Source organism: Thamnophis elegans, chromosome 7, assembly GCF_009769535.1.
Source record: "Thamnophis elegans isolate rThaEle1 chromosome 7, rThaEle1.pri, whole genome shotgun sequence".
Classification (NCBI taxonomy): Eukaryota; Metazoa; Chordata; class Lepidosauria; order Squamata; family Colubridae; genus Thamnophis; species Thamnophis elegans.
The window spans coordinates 58241236-58264238 of record NC_045547.1 but is presented as its reverse complement, the minus strand read 5'-3'; the positions used below and the strand labels follow the sequence as shown (position 1 = coordinate 58264238).

Here is a 23003-nt window from a genome sequence, read left to right as displayed (position 1 = left end):
GCCTATGCCCTACATGCTGCTAAGAATCTAATCAGATTTCTTATTCTAAATACAAAGTACTCACTTGAGGAGATGGTTAAATTAAACTTATTTGATTAGCAAAAACACAATACATCCATGTATGATTGACTGCAAACTCCTTACAGCCCTTTTGCATGAAGCAGAAAAAAATGCACTTGTGCTTTGGTAACTGGAGGAAAAACTAGATAATTACATAAAGTGAATTTTAAAAAAATCAGTGTAAGAGATAACTTCCTAAACCTATTTGTATTCGTTGCAAAAAGAAATCAGAACTTTCTATTTTTATTGTTTCTTTCTTCACTTGATTTTTTTTCTTTTTCTCTTTAGTGCTTATTTTGCATTAGTTTACATTAGTTTTTATTGTTGCTTTAAAACTTTTGTTTAAATGTATATATTAAAAAGGAATCATTGTATTCAGAGCTTCCACACACATAAACATTTACACATAGCATATATACATTCATTCAAACACATTTAATATCCCTTCCAAAAATATTTTTTCCTAAGGTGTTATAAGATTTGAATTTAATTATTGAATAATTTCTGGATTTCTGAATTTTTAAAAAAATATCATCTTGTATTACATGCTCAGGTTACACGAGTAGGTTCAGTAAGTGTTTTCAAACCATTAGCAATACTTCTGAGTCATTGCTTCTTTACAGTTTTGAATAACCACATGATTGTGAATTATTCAATTAAACTATTTGATTTTAGCTTAAGTCAAACAGGATACACCTGCAGGGGGAACTTCTGAATTACAGCATACCTAGAGGCATTTACAAAAAAAAAAAAGGCTTAAAGCAATTCAAGGCCAAGACTTGTTTGGGCAAATTGTGCTATTTTGTAATCATAGCACTACTAATTCAAATCAATGGCATTAAGGCTCCTTTATACATGACATTTTTTACATACCATCATCCATGAATACAGCAGAAAAGATTATTATCATCACAAGTGCAAAGAGCAGACAGCTCTTTTATAAATTGGTTGCCTAGTTCATATATGTTTCGCATCATAAACTCACAAACTGCATGTCAAGCTTTCACTGTATTTATCTCTCACTCAACTGAAAAAAGTGCCTTTCAGCTTTATGTACAAAAAACAGGCAAATGCTGAGAAATATCTGCAACGTTCAAAGCTATTAGTCTTACATCTGTTTCACCAAGATAGATCCTAATTACATCATTTTCTCCAGGTACATATTGAAGATATCTTGGCAGGAATCCTAGAAAGTCATATCCAACTACAGGTAGTCCTTGACTTATGACCACAATTGAACCCAAAATGTATGTTGTGAAGTGAGACATTTGTTAAGTGGATTTTGCCTCATTTTACCATCTTTCTTGCCATAGTTGTGAATCACTGCAGTTGTTAAGTTAGTAATCTGGTTGTTAATTGAATCTGGCTTCCCCACTGACTTTGCTTGTCAGGTGGTCACAAAAGGGAATCATGTGACTTTGGGATGCTGCAACCATCATAAATGTGAATTAGTTTTCCAAGCATCTGAATTTTGATCACATGATCATGACTGTAACTGTGAAAAATGGCCATGTCACTTTTTTCCAATGCCTTGGTAGCTTTGAAGAGTCACTAAACAAACTGTTGTAAGTCGAGGACTACCTATAGTATCAGGTTTGACTGAAAAGAGGGCAATTTGCTAGATTAATGGTACTTCTTATAAACAAGTCAGGAAGTTTCTACATGTTGGAATGCTTGATACATTTTAGGCACTTTCTTGACAACAGATTTTTTTTTAAGTTTAATATTTTCAAATAAACATGTAAATAATTTAGAAATTTCCTAATGCCCATTTTGTTGTACAAGACAGAAAGTATCACATTGTTTTGGAGATGACATTAACGAACTCTCCGTGGTAATTTTAATTGTTAATAAAATGTTAATTGATGGTCTTACTTTTTTAAACAAACAATTTTGTGATGGCAATCAGGAAGCTTCTTGCACTAACTAGTTGAACCCAAGAGTCAAAGAAGGGAGGATGGTCTTAGAGATGATCTTGGGAAAACCATAGCAAAGGCACAGAAAAGAATAAACAAGAGGAACAGTAGTTGGATTGAGGGCCAACCAGAATTTAGATCAAAATAATGTGCATCATTTCTCTATACATAACAGAAAATATCCCAGCACCCAAACATTGCAGCGAGAGCTTTTCCAGATTATCAGCTTTTCTCAGTCTTCACAATATTGTACATTAATAAAGCAAAATACTTTCCAAGAAAAGCAAATAGCAGCTCATAGTTATGAAGACTTTCTGTATTATAACTTTGAGAATGTCCTTATTTTTGTCAATGTAAATCTTGCTGATATTGTCATCCAATACTTTTGCTTGCAATAGCTACTGGAATCATCAAAGGCCCTGAGCTTTGGATTTCCCCTCACTGAGGATTACTGTGGTTAGCAAAAAGAGAAAGAGTATCTCTGAAAAATCAGGCAAATGCTCCTAGAAGTTGCAGCTGCATTATTTTGATGATTTAGCACCAAACATGAATGGAGAAGCCCTATAATAATGATGGTTTCCTTTAAATGTTTCCTGGATGTTTGTGTGTAAGGAAACATAATACTAAACCAGCAGTTGATGGAGAATAAAGGGAAGTTCAGTTCCAAACTTAAAGACCCGAACAGTAAAAGCTTGATATTTTCATAGAGAAATGAAATGACTGAAGAGTTCATTTAGAAGTAGGGAAATCAAACACAAAGAAATTCACAGCAAAAAGTTAAAAATGCAAGGATGGAAGTCCCACCTATATTTTCAAAACTGTCCTCTTTTCCTAGAAAAGGGCAGGGCTCTAATTAAATTGTCCCGACTGTGGTTTTGCTTTGATTTTTTACTCTGCTTTAGATGACAAATTGGAATTATTTTCAAACAGGACACCATGACTGACTGCTTAAATGGTGTATTAATAATTCCTGCGATTTGACAGATTATAAAGCTAAAACAGCTTTTATCATAAAATAATATATGAAGGATGTGTGACAGAAACACCAAAAACATTGAGTGTCACATTAAGACGACTGGGTGAACAAAAGCATCCAGATCTCATATTGTTTTAAGAATGCTGCATCAGGTACTTTGAATTTTACTTTTACAAGTAGTGGTACTGCAGAATTGGATGAAATGAAGATGGTTTTGGAATGGAACAGACCACCTCAATTCCTACCTATTCAAATATAGTGGAACAGGAAAAAAAATCACAGGGAAAATATCTAGATCAGGGGTAGTCAACCTTTTTATACCTATCACCCACTTTTGTATCTCTGTTAGTAGTAAAATTTTCTAACCGCCCACCGGTTCCACAGTAATGGTGATTTATAAAGTAGGGAAGTAATTTTACTTTATAACATTTATAAAGCAGAATTACAGCAAACCCCTACCCCCCACCATGAGAGCTGGAACGCCCACTAATGGGCGGTAGGGACCAGGTTGACTACCACTGGTCTAGATCTTAAATATATATTTCAAACTTTCATTTATCCCTCTAATTAAAATTTACAGTTAATATACATAGCGGGGGGGGGGTGTGTCAAATTATTTTAAATATATACCACTCAATCTCCAAAAGTTTGTTTTACTCTGAAGAGTTGATAATTCAATTTTTTAGGATTACAATAAATCAGTACATTATTCGTGAAACAGCTTATTTTATCTAGCCTGAATAAATTCATACCATCTGGATTTTCACTAGATGAGTTCAAAGTAAGTTGCAGAAGTTATATTGCTACTACTTTCATCTAGAGACAAAAAGATCATTTGATCAGCTGGCAGTTTAAAATATGTATACGATTTGCATAAACTGAGTAATGCTTTAAAGTTTCTGTGTAAAGGAGTATCCTAGGAATTTTTTTTAAAGTGTTCAGGTTTCATGAGGAAAAGGACAAAGAAACAGAAGAACTCTGCTGTTTATGTTTACAATAAAATACATTTTTAGAGGAATTTCTCAGAAAATATATTAAGTTTTGAGGCTCATAAAAAATAATAAAGATGGTATCTATTCTTCTATTACCTCTTGCCCGATGTAATTAAAAAACTAGGTAATCAATAAGAAAACATTTTTTATATTCCATTATGAGAGCCAGTTTGGTATTCAGATAGTCCTCAACTTGCAACCGTTCAAAATGATGACAGATTGAAAAAAAATAAAAAGGTATTTACAACTTAGACTCAGAGTTTATGAGTCTGGAAACCAGCCAGCATTTATAGCTATCAGTCCTCTGCTCATGTGACCCTGATTTATAATGTTTTTCAAAGCAGAAATTGATGTTTACTTCTGATTTATGGCAAAAATGCCTATTGCAGACAATGTGTTCACTTTACGACTGCTGCGTTCATTTAATGATTGGTGCAGAAAAGGTTTTAAAATCAGGTACAGTCACATAATGACCCACTTAATGACCAGCATGACTTATGACCATGATTCTGGGATCAATCATGGTCACAAGGAGAGTACCACCTGTAGTAGTATTAAAGCTTGAAACCAAGCTAGAAATTGGCATACCATGAGTTCTAGTTCTGCCTTAGGAATGAAGGGTGGCTGACCTAGGTCCAATCCAATCACTCTTTCTCGGCTCTAGGAAAAAGGCCATGGCACACCACTTCTGACAATTTTGCCAAGTAAACTGTAGGGGCTACTCCAGGCATACTCCAAGAATCAAAACTGACTCTGTGGAACACATACACACATATTTTGCTCTGCAGCCAAAGTCTAAAGACATATATACACATATTCTAATCTCTATATATGTATATATTTGCAATAGTACAAATATACATGTATATATTTGCAATTATCTGTAGCTCGGGTGTAGAAAGAGAGTGAAGGTTCATTCACTTGTGGGTTGGTTTCTGAACATTTCATTACCAGGCTAGGTAACATCTTCAATGGAGTTGAAGTGGAGATGTTCTTCAGTTTATAAGGGCCTTATGTGATGAATAGGTTTTGTGGTGATCAGGTCAGAGTCTTATGATGAGTCTTGTGATGGATCAGGTGTAAGTCATCAGAGAGTGTCTTGTGATGAGTTGTGATAGAAAGGTCACATCAGGTGAAGATCATTAGGAAGTGAAGTGCTGGTTGGAGGTAGGGCTTGTGTTGAGTTGGTTGAGGGTCGGTGCTGTCTCTGGTTGGTAGTGCAGTTGAATTCTGAGGGGTTCGTAGCCTGGTTGTAGGTCAATGTGACTATTGATGGAATTGCTTGTGGAGTGCTCTGAAGAACTCACGAGCATGGCAGGTGGTAGCATGACCAATGATTTTTGTGTTGCTCCCATTGAACTAGTGCTGTTTGGTGTTGTGGTAGGTAGAGATTAAATATTTGGGATTGTGGTGTTTGACTGCCAGCCAGTATTTCTGGATCCTGGTTTTAACTGGCGTGATGTTTGTCCCACATATAATTGGTTGCAATTGTTACGATTTTGTAAATTACATTGTTTCTTTCATCCTTCTGTATCTTGTCTTCTGGATAATTTCTGGCGGAGTGTAGCTGTGGATTTGAGGGCTATAGCTATTGCTATTCCTAGACACCAAACAGCACCAACAACACAAAATCATTGGCCACACTACCACGCTCACAGCCAACCAGAGATAGCACTGCTCCTCAACCAATCCACACAAGCTCCTCCCAACCAGCATTTCACCTCCCAATTACCCTCACCTGATGTAACCTCCTCATCACAAGACCCAACACAAAATTCTCACTGATGATGCACATCTGACCCTCACAAGACCCTCACTTGATACACCCACACCTGACCCATCACAAGACCCTCACCTGATGGGATCCTCAACTGACGTTACCCCACCATCACCGGACCTACTGACCACATGAAGCTCCCATAAACAGAATACTGACAATGACATCCCCTAAACTCCACTGAAGATGTTACCTAACCCAGTAATGAAATGAAACCAACTCACAAGCTTGGAGAATGAACCTTCACCCTCATGTGTATATGTTTTATACACTGAGAAAAGTCCTAGATCTATGGTTTCACCTGATATCAAAACAAATATATTGTTACTAATTTTGTTCTTTTGACTCATTCCTAAATAAGAGGTTGAATTATATGCATTGCCATATCAAATTTTGAATTTTTTGTATATACCTGCAAAGCTTGCACCTGTGTAAAGGGGAAGTTCATACAGTATTTGTACTAGGGTTTAGCTAGAGATGTATAAAACTGTTCATGCTGAACTCTTATCATTTGTCTGCATAATGCAAATTTGCATTATTTATTAATTTATATTGCACCTTTATTATTTTTACGAATAATTCTAGGTGGCAAACTTACTATATCTAACACCCTTCCTCCTATTTTATCCACAATAACCCTGTGAAATGGGTTGAGCTGGGAGAGTGATTTTGGGATTGGTCCAAAGTCACCCAATTGGCTTTGATGGCTAATGTGGGACTTGAATTCATGATCTCTTGCTTCCTAGTCCGATGCCTTAACCATTATGTCAATTTTGCTTTGGCCCATACAGTTTTTGCCGCTTTCCTTTAAATTTACTTTCTAACATTACTTGGTATTTATTACAACTCCTTCCTTTCAAGGGTCAAATATCCAAATGTACATCAGAATAGCATTTTACTTTAGTTTGTTGCCAGTATTAGTTGGGATTCAGGATTTAGTGTTCATGGTCTAGGCCCGTGATGGTGAACCTAGGGCATGTGTGTGCCATAGGTGGCATGCAGAGCTCTCTATGCGGGCATGCCAGACCAAGCCCCAGCCCAAGCCATCATGCATGTATATGCGCCTCCTGCCGGCAGCTGGTCTTTGGGTCTCTACTGCACATGCATGGGGACAGGGCCTTCCCCAATCTCCAGAGTTTTTTTTCCCAGCACCCCCTAGCTTTGTCCCACCAGCGCGCCTTAGCTTTCTCCTGCATTTCTGTTGCCCATGCCTTCCCTGATCTTTGCAGATTCCATCCTCTGCATCTGCCACTCCATGGCAGGAATGGAAAAAAAAGCTAGGGCATGCTGGGGGGAGAAATGTCAAAGATTTGGGAAGGCATGGGCGGCAGGAATGCAAGATGAAGCTATGATGAGCTAGGGTGTGTGTGAAACTGTGGAGATCACGAGGGGCCCCACGTGCCCCATTTTGGGCCTGAAAATTCTCTGCACCAACCTGGAAGTCAAAATGGGACCGGGGCGTGGGAGCGGTGTGCATGCACAGGGGGCTCTTGCATTGCATTTTGGGGATTGGGGCACGTGTGTGTGCATTTGCTCGCACCCATGCATGCTTTAGGCACTTGGCACCAAAAAGGTTAACCACCACTGGTCTAGGCAAAGATTTCTTGAGTTTTGCCACCAACTGTGGCTGGCATCTTCAGAGGCAAGGACGTCCACTATACAGACTGATTAGTGTTATGTCTGACTATGCGGTACTGACTAGTTTCTAACCAGGTGACCCAGGACTTTACAGGCTCCAAACTGCTTTCTTTTCTATGAACATTTTGGGAGGGGGGGGAATCTCTTCTGTTGCTTCTCCCTTGTAGTTGATATCTTCCCATTGGATTCATCCACTGGAAGACCAGTTGAATTTTAAAAAGAGACAAAGAAAACAGCAAAGTTTAGCATTTCCCCCATCATATGGACTAGAATGGAAAGGTGGCAAAATTCTTGTCTATTTCACTAATTCTTTTTAAAGTCTATATATCACTATATATCACCGTCACAGTGTAAAATGTGATAGAATAGTATGTGGTATGTAGTATGCATAATGCTCCAGTGAACATGTATGTAAAAACATTAATTAACAAATCTGGTCTTTCCCCATGCCACCACTGTACCTGCGGTTGCAGCAGCAGCAGCAACAACAACAATGTAAAAAGGTTCACTGTTCGCTAGTCCACCAGCCCAAGATGAAATGGCTATGGAAGACAGTAACTGGAGGAAGGGCTATTGTATAGTGTACAATAGACAACTGGATGTGAAGTGTTTGCTTACAATTAAATGAAGCAACATTTGGCACCATTTGATCTGACCCACATTGGAAAACTTTGCTTTTGGTATGTAACAGGAAAACCCAGGTGAAGTTGACTTTCGGTGGCTAAAGCAGAGTATGATCTTATACATTCTTGCCGTTAAGAAAGAGTTAGTGGCTTGTATTTATTACATGAGGAAACTTGTTGTATGGATCAACCTTAAATATTTTGGCAGCTCCGACCCTCTGGAACGATCTCCCCGTGGAGATTCGTACCCTCGCCACCCTTCAGACCTTCCGCGCAGCCCTCAAGAACTGGCTATCCCGCCAGGCCTGGGGGTAAAGATCTGATCCGCCCCCACCCGAATATTGGATGAATGTTGTTTACTTTTTAATTATGTGTTATGTTATATGTCATTGTCTGTATCCCCCTCCCTATAAGTTGTTAGCCGCCCTGAGTCCCCTCAGGGAAAAGGGCGGCCTATAAATAAACTTATTCAATTCAATTCAATTCAATTTTAAAATATGTAACTAACGATAGATAGTTGCCTAAAGAAAGATTGTTTACACCAGGAGTGTCAAACTCAAGGCCCGTGGACCAGATTTGGCCTGAGGGGTGCTTAGATCTGGCCCGCGGGGCAATGCTGGAAACAGAGAAGGACTGACCCATGGTGCCTCTGCCAGCAAAAACAGAGCTTGGCAGGGGTGCATGTGGCCCACACAGGCTCCATTTTTGTTGGCAGAGGGCTGGAGGAGGCCATTGAAGCTGAAAATGGGGCCTGGGATGACAATGGATCCCCTCCAGCCCTGCCCACCACAGGTGCCCCAACATGTGTGACCTCCATCTGGCCATGCCTACATATCCACCTGAGGTCAACACAACCCTGATGCAGCCTTCAATGAAATTGAGTTTGACACCCTTGCTTTACACAGATGGCTTTACACATGAAACGGTCATTATATTCTTGTAATAGCTTGGCAAATACACATCTTTTTCTGAGAATGCAATAAGTGAAAGAATGTAAAATTTAAAGCTCCAAAGAAAAGGGGGAAAACCTAAACAAGTGCAAGGCACAAAAACAGTGTATGGAAAAATGAATGAAAATTTGAAATATGGACATATTAATGAAACTTAACTGAGAATTCAACAAAATGCCAAATCAAAAATAAGACATATAATTGAAGTCAGCCTCTATTTTGCCTATATCATATGGTAGTTAGTATCTCATTTAAACATTTCAGGATTAAACAATTTCTAAAAGATTAGTCAATACACGTGGGAAGGAAGGCTTACTTTAGTTCCAACAGCATCAGATACAGAAAACAGGAAATATATACAGCAAGAAAGCATTTGTTTTCATACAATGGAACCTACAGATGTCTCATCTGCAGATTTTAGACAAGCAGGCATTCCATGTACAATTGCACATTATAGGATAACAGGATTATAAGATTTCCAGGATATTTCATAGCCTGCTAAAACTTGGACAAGGACAAAGCACAAACAACTGATACCTATTCTGCTCAGTGCACTGCTCTTAATCAGCAAACCACTCAAGCTCAGGAAGAGGAAATCAATTTTCAGAAGTCAAAGACAAACAATTGCAAATTTAGCCAGATTGATTCTACAACCTCTTTGCTACTTTCAGTATTTCTGAGCAAATAGCTCAGGGGTTTAAATAGCAAAGAATTCATTTCAGCAAATATCTCTGCTTTGTTACTAATTTTAAATTCTTAAGGTATAAAGAATTTCAGCAATGTATCTAAGGCACTTTGTATTCCAAAATGTCTATGAACCTACTGAGTAAGGGAAAGGGGGAAAATCTAAGAACATTAAATCTTCTTAAGCTTTTTAAAATTATTTCCTGAATGTATATATTAATGTAATCCCCAAAAATACAAAAACCTGAGAATTGCATGAAGACTTCCATGAAGCTCTTCTGAAATAGTGCAGAGATTTCATCATGAATTAGATTCTAGGATGTCTAATGTTATTACAATAAAATAACATAGGATTATGGTTGTCTAAAGAAGCTGGAAAAAGAGGGAGAAGAGAGATAGCAATGTATTTTTATGACCTACACAAAAAGAATATAAAGCATTCTACAAAACCTTCATAACCCAAGACGTAATGGTTGGAAATACTTAACATTCCAAGGAATTACAATAAAATTTTAAGTACTGATGTTTGTGGACCTGGTTTTTCTTCACTCAGTGGGTATGCCAGTAATATAAATATACCTCCATCAGTAGAAAAAAATTAATTTTATATGACCCACATTGGATAGATACACTGTGTTATCATCCACCATAAGTGGACAGATATGAAATTATTAAGCTTTGGACAGTTCAAATAGCATATCATAGATGGATGCTTAGATTCGCTCAATTCAAATATGAATTGGCAGACCACTGCAGTGTTGAAGAGGATTATTTTAAAAAATATTTTGATTGTATGTTGTTCTTCATTTTACATCACAATTTCAACTTTGCAACAGTGATATACTAGTTGTATCAGCATTTTTAAAAATATACATGATATTATACATCCTAATTACGACCATTTTTCTCTTATTCAATACAATGTAGTCCATAAAGACAGGGGGAAAAAAATACTACGACATACTTATATCAATTGTTTCCATGGTTCTAACAGAGTTTTCTATACATTATCATTCTATATATTCTATATCGGATTTTAAAGGATAGTTTTAGGTACCTGCAAGTTAGCATCAGAGAGATCATGCTTTAAAATATATACATACAATGTTTTAAAATACACAGAAATCAAAATCCCCAAAACTACATCTCTAAAACTCCTTTCATAGGTACAACATACACATACACAGACACTCTAATTGAACATCTCAGTTTTAGCACTGCTCCACTGGTAGTTAAGGTAGCATTTGCATTGCAAGTACGTTGTTATTCTATACTTCAGCCCACACTGACAACAATAAAAAAGGTGACTGAAATAAATATTGATACCAGGCATTAAGAAAAATATCAGAAAGCAGCATCTAACTTGGCTGATCTCATAAACCAAGCAGACAGTACGTGGATCAGGGAATCATTTGAAAGCCTGAGGCTTGAGTAGAACACTGAAAAATCATCTCAATAAAAAAGGCAATGTCAAACCACTTCCACCATATTGCCAAGTAATCTGTTAAGGTAGAGTCATCAGGAGTTGAGCTTTGTTTAAGTATATGTTTAGCTTTTCACCTTAAAAAAAGCAATTGCAGGTATTTGTCTCTTTTACTATAATTTTGCAACATAACATGAGTAATCCTTTTCCTGTACAGCACATTGTCTTCCTGGGGGCAAATAGGCTGCCAACCCAAAGATTTGTTAATCCTGAAACAAACAAGTTGGTACACAGGTCCTGTATTTAAAAAAATGTTTTAAGATTATATTATACTGCTGATTAACGTTCCTAAAAGGGATCTAAAACAAGACAACATCTTAAGGTTAATGATAAAGGAATTCTGTGCAATATTTACAGCATTTCAAGAAGGTCAAGAGATTTTTTTTCTAAAAGAAAATGGCAAATGAAAAGGAAAGGACCCTTACTTAGTCTCATCTTTAAATATGTCTCTGTAATATTTCACTGAGTAAAGAAATTTGTTCAAAAAACTTATTGTAAAATGCATGTATATCAATTATCAATACTTCTAAAATAATAGGTATGTAAAAAAAAAATTACAAGAGAGATACAAACACAATGAAAATTCATTGTTAGTAGACATGGCCTACATGTTCAGCAATATTACTGTTTTTCCCTCTTAGTTTATTATACCAAAAGGGTTCCCAAAGTGTAGATTAAAAAAGAAAAAAGCAAGAAGAAAACTATGCATCTTATCTCACAAAGCTGCAGGATGATCAGGTTCTTAAGACAGCCATTTTTTCCAGGGTACAGAAAGTGTCAAATCGTAATATACAGTCAATAGAGATAGATAGATAAACTTTATTATGTTTTTTACCAATATATGTACATGTATGTATGCATGTAATGTGTGTATACCGATTCACATTCATATACACACCATATATATACACATGTACATAAAATATATAAATATACATTAAAATGGTAATTAAAACAATTAATGTATGAGTTAAAGGAGAAAGGAAAGAGAGAAATTTTTTAAAGTTATTGAAAAAAGCAGTTTTGTTGGACAGCATTTGTTGCCTCACTCTTACAGCAGCTAGGCAGAATTTAGCAATATTAAGTGATAGTTCTTACTGTCTACTCTTCTAGATGTCATAATGCCATCCTATATTAACGATCCTCTCCTTGAATTATTGTTTTGCATAGCTGTATACCATCCTTTGTACCACCTCATTAGATAAACCATAGGCTGCCAACTTTTGTCTAATGGGTATTTCGAAGTAGGTTGGAAGTTATAACTGTTAATGAGGGATGTTAGGTCTGTTTAATTAGTTTTAGCCAGTAGTTAAAAATGGCAATGAAGATTCTGACTTCTATTCTTGTAGTTCCTAATTTCTACACTACTAAAACTCCTGTTTGTAACTTTCAATTAGCCCAAATGGTGCAGCATAATGAAACATTTTTTGAATCAACATATCTCAAATCCGCTAACCTAAAGAATGCAAACAAAATCTGGGACCCATTACTCCAATGTAATTGAAATACAATGCACTTATATTCACAAAATATGGCTGCTGCACCATTGCTACAATTAGTCACAGACTGGTGATTGTGGTTTCTGACACTCCCTGCCAGCTTTCTACAGGTAAAGTAAATGGGGAAGCTGACAAGAAGTTGGAAGTCACTGATTTTTTTGCCTGCCCGTTTCTCTATTTAGGTAATAGAATATTTTTCAAAGGATGACCCAACAGGTTCTTGTTCTAGTTTTAAAGCTATGTGATATATACATCTGGAGACTTGCAAGATTGAACTTAAGAACCTGGGCTGTACCCTCTCGGGTGCAGTTAGGTTAGTGTAAGGTCCCATTTTAGTCCCATATAATAGTTATGTCATAGTGTTTGCCTCAAAATGTTTTAGACAATCTGAAATATAATGGGAACCTTTAGAGAAATAAAAGAACAGCATAACTGTGGCATTTGCCTGGGTAACCCGCCATATTGGGCCAAATGTGGGTCCCTGCATCTCCAAGAGTGACAGATAATTCCCAGGTAGTTAAACCATTGATATACCAAGTATGACGTTTAGGTCTTGTGCTAAAGGCCATTTTTTTATATATAATTTATCATCATTTTCTCTTTTTCACAACCATGGACAAAGAATCTAAGAGGTTTTCATATCTCTGCCACAGATAATTGACAGAATAACCATTTCATCAGCATATAGGAGAATTGAAAGATATCAGCTAATTTCGGTAGGAATACACAAAATCATGTATGAGAGAAATTTATTTATTACTCACTTCAATTCAAAGACCTCTGGCAATTACAGTAATGAAACATAGGAAATAACTAAGTAACTAAAATTACATAATTATAAAATCACTAATGCTTTATATCTTTCTGTAGACCAGTGATTCTCAACCTTGGTGACTTTAAGTCCTGTGGACTTCAACTCCCAGAATTCTGGGAGTTGAAGTCCACAGGACTTAAAGTCACCAAGGTTGAGAAACACTGCTGTAGACCTTCCCAAACAGTTGATTTTAAAACATTTCTGTAAAGCCAAACTGAAGAGGCCAATCTCAATTCAAGCCATGGGCTGTTTCAAAGTACTAATACTGATGCTGATACAGAGAAACAGCATCTATGAGTCTGACTCGTGAACCTTGTGAAAATGGAGGACTACTGGTTGTTTAATAGTAAAAACTTATTAGGGCAGGGCATTTCTGGTTAGAAAAAGTGGTACCAAAAAGACTATTATAAGACATTATAGGAATGAACATTGAATTATGTTTTAAGCTAATTAGAAGTCGATGCAGGTCCTGGGGCAGAGTTTCATGATGGTGTCAGCTAATAAATGGCCAGTTGCATCCTGGATTAATTGAAGCTTTTGTGTGATCTTCAGGGGCATCCCCATGTGGGGCATAATGCAATAGTCCAGTCACATGGTAATGAAGGCATTAGTGAACATCCTATGAATTATTTGATTAAAAATAATCACATATATTCTGAAATCACTAACACATTTTTTTCATTATGTTGGACACCAAGTAGAGCCTCCATTGCTAATTATAAATAGATAAGCATATTCCACTTATTAGAAATAATGTGGTACACAAATCAGTAGCATGGATTTGATCTCAAAAACTAGTAAGAGGTCTGGTGGATATTTGTAGTTCATTGTAATACAGTTATTGGAATGTTTCCCAGCCATAACAATGAGTAGCACATTCCACAAAAGCCACACTTCTTAACACTATACAGAACTAATTATATACAGAATTTTTTACACTGGCCAACCTTCAATTAATAAGACTATACACCAGAGGTGGGAAATCCAATTTTTCATAAACTACAAGGCTCAGAAACCCCAACTAGTATCCATGCTCAATGAACTGTTAGAAATCTTGCTTGCAATCATCTCAAGTTCATCCCTTCCCCTCCTGATGCCCTATGTAAGTATTGATTATATGCTGCCTCATTGGAACACTAAGCTCTGTACCAGAGGATTCATGTTTGGATCAGGTGGAAACTTCTGGAGTAGTCATGTGACACTCACAAAAAGGCTGCTTGGGTAGATGTGGCTACTTACAGTTACCATTTATCAGATGGCGTTAAGGTTGTTCATTGCCTCCCTTTCTAAATCCCAATTCTTAGAGAGTGCTGTCTACTAATTTGCTCTTAAAGGAAGGGAAATGCAGACTTGAAGAAAGCACTGGACTATAATCATCAACCATATTTTTTTTCAAGAATGTTGCTAGGTCTAAGACTTCCATAAGGGCCTAGGACACTTAGGAAGCTCAAGATTCCAGTCATGCCAACTGACTAAGAAATGTCATTCCCTAACCAGGGATCTTTCAGGAAAGGCTGGCCAACTACGTTTATCCTCCCATCCTAAAAGCCTTGATTTTCTGTATGTAGGTTGGCAAAGACATCATTACCCAAATGATGTAAAATGAGCCAAATAATTAACATCATTGTTGTACAATGATGTCATCATGCAAATGACATAATATACCACTAAGATGTTGTGGGGTATTGATAATAAACATTCTTTCCCCCAATTTACCCTTTAAAATGAGGTTTAACTATACTTAAAAACCATTCTAATTGACTTTATATAAATTTGGCATTACTACATTCTGACAAACTGATCATGTCATCAAAGTATGCAATCATCCCCTATTTTGCTGACAGAATGCAAATCATTTTTGATATTAGACATAGTCATAGGGTATAATTGCATAAGGCAATCTTCACTAACCTGGTGTTCCCTAAATCAAAGGCATGCAATTTCTTCCAGTCCATGATGGTCTTTACTGGTGTGTTGGGGAGATACTCCAAAGAAAAACTGGTTTTGCATTAGGACTTATGGAAGTATGGACTTGTGGATGTCTTATTTTTTTCCAAAATCTGTATAGTCGTTAAACAAATCCAGCTTTCCCAGTGGACAATTTTTGCCAGATATTGACAAAATGTATCACAATCATGTTATTGCAGGACATTGCCACTGGTCATAAATGTGAGTCAGTTGCCAAGCACCCAAATTGCGATCATGTAACCATGGAGCCGGTGTGACAGTTATTAAGTGCAAGTACAGGTCATAAATCGCTTTTTCGAAGGCCATTGTAACTTTTAACTGTCATTAAACAAACAGTCATAAATTGAAGACTACCATAAAGTATATTCTTCTCTGGATTAGCTATTCAAAAATGACAAATAAACTTTCATTTGGAGTCATTCATTCACCGCAATACAAACCACAAAATACAGGGAACACCTTTTCTATGGCTGCCAACACCAATCAAATGTATCTAATTAAATATATTACAAAACCACAAAGTTTGCATGCCAAATTCAAAGTTCTCATGATCAATTAATATGCTATGTAGTTTGAAGCCTAGCTATCTTTAAGGTGGCCTGCTCCAAAGGGTATCAGTCAGTTCCACTGACTACACCAATCCTAATTCTTTTGCAGACTTTTATGGTGGCAAATGATTGAACTGCATTTTATAGCTCTCCTATAAATCAGGTATAAGATATTCTCCAATCAAACCAGCATAAAAGTAGATGTCCTCAGAGGTGTTGCAAGTCCGAAACCCCTCTTCTTAATTTAAAAAAGGGGGGAGAGTTGGTTTCAATCCCAAACATTCCTGATTCTGCACCTACCAGATTAGCACCAGGACCAAGGTGCACAAAGATTTTCTTAAGCACATTTCTAAGAACCAGAGTTCTTAGAACTCACACACAAGGGGTGTGATCAGGAAATTCTGGCAGCCAGACAAGCTCACCTGCAAAGCGTCCAAGGAAGTCATCCTCTCCGGTAAAGGCTGCCTAAAATGGTCTGTATTGAAAGGACTATCCCCTTCTGCCAGCCCCTAAAATCTTCGCATGGTTTTTTGCCTCTACTGGTGCTACCAGCAAGCTGACTCAGACTGCCAGCCGCCCAAATTCTTTGTAAGCAACCCGCGTTTTCAAGCTTCCTCCTGCCGCTTCTACCCTTTCTCTTCCCTCCTCCTTAGGATACAGTCATTCCTGAATCATCCAGGATTCTATTTCAATAAAAAAAGAGAGAGAGATTTATGTGCTTCCTTATTCTCGTCTCCACTTTACGCACTCTGTCCCTCCTCCCACCCCAGTCTTCCTCTGGAAAGCAGAGAGGATCCGTTGGAAATATTCTCCCTCGCGCCAATTCAATCCTAAGGAATCAAAGCACCGCCCCGTGTTTAAACTAACAGACAGGCCAGCCGCCTCTCCCAACTCCACGGTACAGTGCGGAATAGTTCGGAATTACTTATCGTAAAGCTCTGCGATCGCTAGAAACAAGGCTAGGCGGTATTCTCCGTATCAGTTCTTAAATTGGGAGTAATTAAGCAAGCAGGTAAATTGGGCACAATCTGGGGATCATTGAGCCATTTGTAATTGCTTGTGAATCCAGTTGGGATCCAGTTTGTAAAAGAGCAAAGTAGTGGGGGGGGGGGAGTAATGACATTATTCGAAAGCAGGAAAATGGGTAACTGGGTCAGTTGAAGAATCACTGCTCTATATTCTCAGAAGCTGTTTTTAACGCACCGTTTGTTCCAGGATCGATCCTCATTTTATCCTCCAGGATTCCCCCCCCCCTCTCGCTCGCTCTCGAGCTTTCTCGACACCTGCTAAAGCCAGGCCTCCTCACGTGGAGAGCACCTCGAAGCTTAGTGCGCATGCGTGCATATTTCCTTTACCCTAGGCAAAAGGGCGAGGAAGGTGTGTTCCTGGAAGAGAACGTCGCCCAGATCTGCGAAGCTCGCAAACAGAAGTTATTGCAACGTCTTCTGGTTTAGAAGCGCCACCTCTTTAAAAAAAAACTCCACGAGAACTGGTAGCTTACTCAGTGGAGGGGGGGGGGCGCTTTGTACCCGCTTACAGACCGTCTCCTTTTCATGTTATGACCACTTCCCATGTTCCGGGAATGATCCCTGGCAAATAACAAAAACAAAAAAAGGCACGTTTAGGGCTGAGCCCAGCTGCGTCCAGGCACATCTCCAAAAGCAGCAACACCGTCGCCAAAAACAAAAACCCAGCCGCTCGATACCTCAACAGCCAATTGCCACGCATATCAAGCGCTCACCCAAATCGACAGCAGCGACGGGTCAAAATGAAATTCCGCTACCCTGGAGAGTGAAATATGAAACTCACTAAATGACGCGGTGGCTGGATTCGCAGCATACCTTAACCAGGTAACTCGCCCCTCCTTGCCTAAACGAACGGCGACGGGTTCGCATCGTATACTAGGTTAAATAGGCGAGTGACTGATATGTGGGTCCGTGGCAGCGTAATCACTGTTTTAATTTCTGGGGCTAAAACACTCTATGCATGTAATAGTGAGTCTGTCAAACGAAACATTTAAGAACCAGCACTCCCTTAACAAGTCACGCCCCGATCTAGGTTGTAGTACACTTGAACCAAAGACCGTAAGCAGGCATGAAGTCAGCACATGCTCAGGGGCACTCCCCTCTCCTACCATTTACCTCCAAACCACCTGCAATCGAAAGGAGGAAAGGAGGGCGGGGGGATAAAGGTTAAGCGGTCCCTCAAGCACTCTTTCGAAAGCAACCCCCCTGCACTACTACAAAAACTAGCCGGTTTACGGAGATGAGCTCAGGACTAGGGTCCAACTAGTCACGTCTACGCAAGAGATACTTCTGCGGAACATAGCACGGGGTCGTGCAAAGCCCCAGAGCTAATGGCTGGTGCATTGCAGCGGCGGTTTTGTGCCTGGATCCCTTTTCCACTCCGTGAAGCGTACGCAGCCCGCGGGGATCCTTAGGATTACATACCTTCAGTGCTGAAGGCGAGGGCGCAGCTGTTCAGCGGCCGGGTCCTTAGCATCTGCCTTCCTTGCTCCCTGTCCCACCAATGGGCCGGACTCCGGGAGCCACACGCTTCCCCTCTCCCTTCTGCGGCTGAACCACCTGGAGGAAGGACGCCGAGACGCCTCCGGTGCCGCCTGCGAGGGAGCCTCTCGCCCTCGCTGTGACGGGGCTTGAGCGAGCTCCTCTCCCGCTCTGGTGGCGGCTCGCAGCTCTTGCGGCGGCTCCGAAAGGCTTGGCGCCCCTCCCTTTCCGTGCGGTCCTCCTGACCTGCTTGTGACTCACCAGAGGACGAGTGGGGTTGTGTGCTTGTGTCTCTCTCTCTGTGTGTGTTGTGTACCGGGTGCGGGAACGCTGGCAAAGGGCGACGCGTCTTTCCGTTCGTCGGGGCCAACTGCAACAGACGGAGGATCCACTCTCCCCCTTTCCCCTTCGTCGCCACAAGCAACAGAGGCGCCAAGGATCGCTTCCCGTTGCCGCCAATATTGCCCCACTTTTCCTCTTCTCTTCCCACGCGCGCAGCCGGCTTCAGGTGATTTCCTCCTCCTGCCAGAGAAGGAAGCGTCTTGGGAGGCAGCGCGGGAAGGAAAACGCACGGCTGAGTGGAAGAAGAAACGCTTATACTTTCCCAGGAGTTGCAGAGCGCATAGACAAAGGCGCAGGAGGAAAAGAGCCTCGCTCAGCTATTGTTAGCCAACCTTCCATTGTCCTGAGGGAGGTGGCCGGCGACGAACTACATGGATTACTAAGCAACTGAAAGAAATGCTTCTTCACTCAAGTGACAGATTTCTTAAGGCGGTTTCTCTTTAGGAAGTTGGATTTCACTGCTCTTTGTGTAGCTGTAGAGAAGACTTGGCCAACAAGATTGAACGTTAATACTACTTCCCTCTTCTGTGACTTGAAAGGACAAATACTAGTTACAGCCCCCACCTCCCATCATAAAAGATGAGGGACATTGCATTGGCTGGGCTCCCACATTAACATGGGTGGCAACTAAGTTTAGAGCGGAGACTTTTAAAAACTAGCAAGATGTTATGGCAGCTTTCATGAAGGAACACGTCATCAAAATGATGGTTGCACATTACCCCACACTTCTGCAACATGGTCACCTCCAATTGTTTTGGACTTGAACCCTCATTTCTCCTCCTGGTACTTTTTGGTTGACTCACGTTTATAGCTGCTGAATTCAAATAATTTGGATAGTAGCACACTGGGAAAGGCTGCTGCAGTTCATGAAAACCGAGGGCACAATAAAACCATTCAAAATGCCATCAATGCTCTCTGTTGTCATATTTATGCCTCAGTGCCTGAAATTTAACACTCCACACCAGACATCATCTGGGTGTTCTATTTTTTAGATTACTTTTTTCTAGAGGACTTGACAGCCTATTCTACATAGAGACCCTAGAAATACAAAAATTGAACTCAGTGGCATTTCACTATTCACCAATCTCTACAAACTAATTTCTATCCTATATATATATATATATACACACACACACACACACACACACACACACACACATATATATGTCTTCATAATAAGAAAAAAGAAAATTAAACCAATTCTCAGCAGGTTGAGGCTAAAATGTTGCTGGATAGTTTGTGATGGTTTATGACCCATAAACAACCAGTATGGTTATTTTATGGCTGGGTATTCTGCAAGACTGGGTAATTGAAGTTAATGGAGTGAAACATAGTTCTGATCCCTATGAGTTATAATGGCATGTAAACACAGCCTTTATTATGTTCAAGTATGAGCATGTATCAGCTGAGTGTGTGACTGCACTTTTAAAAGCACCCCTCTGCCCTTTAGATTGGAAGAAGTCAGATCTTGGTTTTAGCGCTGCTATCAATAAGCACATAGGAAATAAAAAGAACAACTCACATTACTAATTTTTATAAACACCACTATATTTAATATCTATTGATGTTTCTTTCCTGGAGAGAGTATTAAACAATGCAAGCTGTTTTCTGACTAATGCAGTATAAATGAACAAGCGCATGTTGGGATAAGTCAGTTTATATTCAAAAACAGTTGGTAAATTACAGTTTATTGGCAGATTTTTTTTAAAAAAATGCAGTTTAGAATAATATATTAATGTCTTCTGAGAGATGAATTGTTTGATGTTCACATTTCCCTGCGGTAACTTCATTTTGTCTTGCTATTATCAGGATAAAATATGTAGACTCAAAATACAAATATTTGTTAACAAATATTTGTTAATACAAATAACGATTTCTACCTGCATCTTCACTCCTAACTACAGAAGCCAGTTTTTCAATTAACCATATGCATATGTCCTTTGACACTTGAACCTGCATAAAATAAAGGCAGAAAATTGTAGCATTTAGGGAGTATGAGTAATGTTTTGTTTCCTAATGTTTTGTTTAAAAAAAGCGTAAAACACAAATGTTGGTGAAACCTCGTAAGTTTTCTAAATAGAAGATGCTATAAAATATAATGTCCCTATCCTCCATTTAAACATAAATTGTTATCTTTTGCTTTTCTTCTCTATGCTGACCTACTGAGATAATGCAATGGACCTCTGAGAAAATTCAATCTGTATTCTCTCTGTTGTGACTGTCAAAGGTGAACATCTTTCCCCAGAGACTCAGATTTAAATCACCACATAAACATCATCAAATCACCATCTATTTGTGGATATATGACTCCCAAGAAGAGTCGAATACATGGATATTAAACACTTGCACTGTTCTGCCTATAATACTCTATTGTATATATACTCCAGAAATAGGGTCTCTTGAACCAACTGCTTAAATTATAAAAGTGAAACAATTGGGATGTGTAATGAGCACTTTGATAACCAAACCCTTGCAAGCATGAGCAAGCAAGTAGAATATAAAATATTTTGGGCCAAGTAAGCGCATTCATAAACTATGGAAGTGCTCAGAATTAGAAGGATTGGATGCCTGTTCTTAAATTGGGATGCTCAGCTTTCTTTCCAAGTCTACCCAAATCTATTCTTTCTATCTTTAGGAAGGATTGCATATAATGTTAGTGTTCAAGAGTTGACAGAAACAATTTTCCTTTTTACTTCCAATCCCTTGGATCCAGTTTCAAGATAACCTATAATCACTGTGTTCCAAGACTGTGGAGCAGAAATCAATGCAGTATTCCAAGCTGCTTCAGGTTTGGTAACAAACCCCTTGCTACTATCGCATGTAAAATAAAGGAATGGCTTGTACCCAATCATCAATCTTAATATTAATTTTTTGTTAATCATTTATATATTCCAAGAGTTTCGTGAAAGCTGCTTTTCTTCTTTGTAGACCTGAAGCCCATGAACTGAGAGTCAGAGGTTCCTGCAAATGGAGGAATGGATTGCCCACAAATTACACATATGTGCTGTGTTTAAAAGAAGCAAGCAAACAAAACAAAAGATTCGTTTTATTGTGGTTTCAAATACATGGCAGAAATGAATAAGCTTATCCCTGAAAAATAGTCTGTTATCATGGTATCACCAGAGCTCTTTCTGAATAGAAACAGAGTAGTCATGTACAAGTGTCCTATAAAGGAGTTGAGAGACTAGATCAGAATTAAACATGTTTGCCCAGTAATGTTTCATGGGCATCAGTATGAACTCAACTTGGCTTTATTTGAAAAAGATCAATCACTAAAGATTAACTGATAATGATTCAAAATACTTTATTTGTTTACAAAAAAAACACCATAGGAGAAAGATGTACATATATTTGCTATTAGGTCACAAAATATTGATTTTACATCACATTTCCAGTAAAATGTTATAAACTAAATACTGTCTTTCCTCACCTTGTCTTCTGCATCATTTACTGGCCAACTTCATATATTGTGCTAAGCCAAAATAGGTAAGGTTGCAGCTTAACATGATAGTGAATCAAGCCTTCTGTCTAAACTTTTTTCCCTTCCCTCATATTTATATTCAGTGGGATTTTACTTGTACTGTTTAGCTTTATTTATTTATTGTCCATCTTGCTATTAAGAGTGATTCTGCTCAGCTTTCCATTCAGAGAGGTCCAAAGAAACTGCTATTAGGAACCATATTCTGACAATTCATTCCTATAACTGGGCATCATGGATTACCATGAAATTGTGGAATGCATGGTGCCTTAAGGCAAATCCAGAATTATAGTCCTAACCATATTATCTCATACAGGGGTAACAATCCTCAAGCTGAACTTGTTTAAATAAAAAAAATATGTATGTGGTATCCAGATGTTTAAAATGTGCTAGAAAAGCTGCAGATGAAAATATTAGTCTGCCGATGCCTTTGGAAGTAGAAAAGCGAGCTCCCAAATGCTTTATACAGAATTATATTTTGGAGCCATTTGTTTAGAGAAGAGAAAATGCAGGATAAAATTGCAGAACTTCCCTCATCTATAGCAGATATTGAAACTTTTGCAATCTTTTGAAATTTGCAATTTCACAATCTCTGTTTTCATCTGCGATGGCCTCCTGCAACCCTCCTGCAGCCCTCCCGAGCTGATTTTCACTGGCAGAGGCACTGTGGGCTGGTCCTTTGCTGTTTCTAAGGTGACCCCACAGGCCAGATCTAAGCACCCCTCGGGCCGGATTTGGCCCACAGGGC

General features: G+C 38.7%; 1 protein-coding gene and 1 long non-coding RNA gene across 4 annotated transcripts in view; one reads left to right on the top strand and one right to left on the bottom strand.

Moving 5' to 3' along the window:
• Positions 1 to 18933, bottom strand: part of MET (MET proto-oncogene, receptor tyrosine kinase) — a 112800-nt gene extending 93867 nt beyond the window's left edge. For 2 of the 3 annotated variants that reach the window (XM_032221553.1, XM_032221552.1), the window contains exon 1: positions 18379 to 18690. The gene's annotated coding sequence lies outside the window, so the exon portion shown is untranslated. The other variant, XM_032221554.1, reaches the window with a different exon arrangement.
• LOC116511488 lies at positions 16759 to 19682 on the top strand. Its single transcript, XR_004255750.1, has 2 exons — positions 16759 to 17778; positions 18934 to 19682. It is a non-coding gene; the product is annotated as an uncharacterized LOC116511488 (long non-coding RNA).
• The last annotated feature ends 3321 nt before the right edge of the window (positions 19683 to 23003 follow it).